The 1,295-nt window shown below is 57.2% G+C and overlaps 1 long non-coding RNA gene across 1 annotated transcript; it reads left to right on the top strand.

Moving 5' to 3' along the window:
• On the top strand, positions 1-1,004 carry LOC138176553 (uncharacterized). Its single transcript, XR_011172332.1, has 2 exons — positions 1-854; positions 920-1,004. It is a non-coding gene; the product is annotated as an uncharacterized lncRNA (long non-coding RNA).
• Positions 1,005-1,295: the final 291 nt, after the last annotated feature.

Below are 1,295 nucleotides of genomic sequence, written 5' to 3'. Positions count from 1 at the left end.
GGGCTCCTCCTCTCTCTGCCCCCTCCCCCCTCGGGCTCCTCCTCTCTGCCCCCCTCCCTCTCTGTCCTAGCTAGCTCCCACCTCTTTGCTGCCTTTGTCTCTTCCCTTCCTCCACCTCTCCCCTATAACTGTCCCCGTCCTGCCCCATCTTTCTTGCTCCCAGAGAAGAAGATAAGCTATCATGGTTGTATTTGCAATCCACGGATTAGAGAATTAAGTATTTATTATTATTATTATTAATTATTATTAATGACGATGTCAATTTGCCTTCTGCTCTCTGTTGACTTGCGTTTCTCTGACTTGGCGTGAGCTCCTCACTGGTCGCCCCCAGTTGTCTGGGCAACGGCTGAGTGGGGCTTTCCTTTGCAGGTCGCAGGGCTCCCTCCCTCCCCCCATCTCTGGAGTCACTGATGTGTGACCAGGGTCCCTGGGACCCTCTCTTAGACTTGTGCTTTGAGATTCCAAGCTGTCCCTTCTTCCCGGTCTCAGGAGGCCACCGCGTCTGAGGGCAGAGCTGGCATTACTGCCTCGCAGGGACAGCTGGGACTCAGGGATACATGGGGGGGTGGTCCCCTGACTTGTCCTGGCTCCTTGGCTCCCATGGGACCCAGGGGTGAGAGGCAGTACCCACCCCCTCCAGGAGACCAGGGATGGGGAGAGAAGGGGACTATGACTGTGGATTGGTTTTGTGCCGAGTTGTTCTAGGGGGCTCCATCCCCCCAGCCAGCCCACTTTAAATCCTCTTCTTGGCTCCCTCTCTCCTCCCCCGCCACGGCCAGTCCAGCGTGTCTCCTGACTGACTCTGAGACCGGGGACCAGACACCATCTCCTGCCTGCCTGGGTCCCCACTCCAGGTCACGGCTGATTAGGAGGGGCCCGGCTGCCCCCCCCCCCGCCCCGAGTTATTAGTGACTGGCAGCAGCCGGCCTCTCCTCCCTTCCTTCTGGTCCTTTCTTTTGTATTTGGAAACAACGTGTTGTAATAAAGATTCCTCTAGATGTTTCCCCACGGCCTCAACTTGGCTCTTCTCTCTGTGGGTGGCAGTGACTGAGGAGGGGGAGCACTCAGCTCAGAAAGATTGTTGTCACTGAGGTCAGCATCATCTGGAGGGGACAGGAAGAACAGCCCCAGGCCCTCTCTGGGGCGCTGCCGGTCTAAGCGATGTCAGGGTAGGGGGAGCAGACCCAGGATCTGTTCTCAGGGAAATGAGGTCCCAGGGTCAAAGAAACAAGGGGCTCTGAGCTGACTTCCCACCTGCTCAAAAATGATGTGATCCATGGGGCGGCCAGGTAGCA

The sequence above is a fragment of the Petaurus breviceps genome, unplaced genomic scaffold (assembly GCF_028583685.1).
Source record: "Petaurus breviceps papuanus isolate PSGF00001 unplaced genomic scaffold, PetGlider_PUasm1.0 89917, whole genome shotgun sequence".
NCBI classification, from domain to species: domain Eukaryota; kingdom Metazoa; phylum Chordata; class Mammalia; order Diprotodontia; family Petauridae; genus Petaurus; species Petaurus breviceps.
The sequence above is the reverse complement of the archived record's forward strand: the minus strand, read 5'-3'. Positions and strand labels throughout refer to the sequence as shown.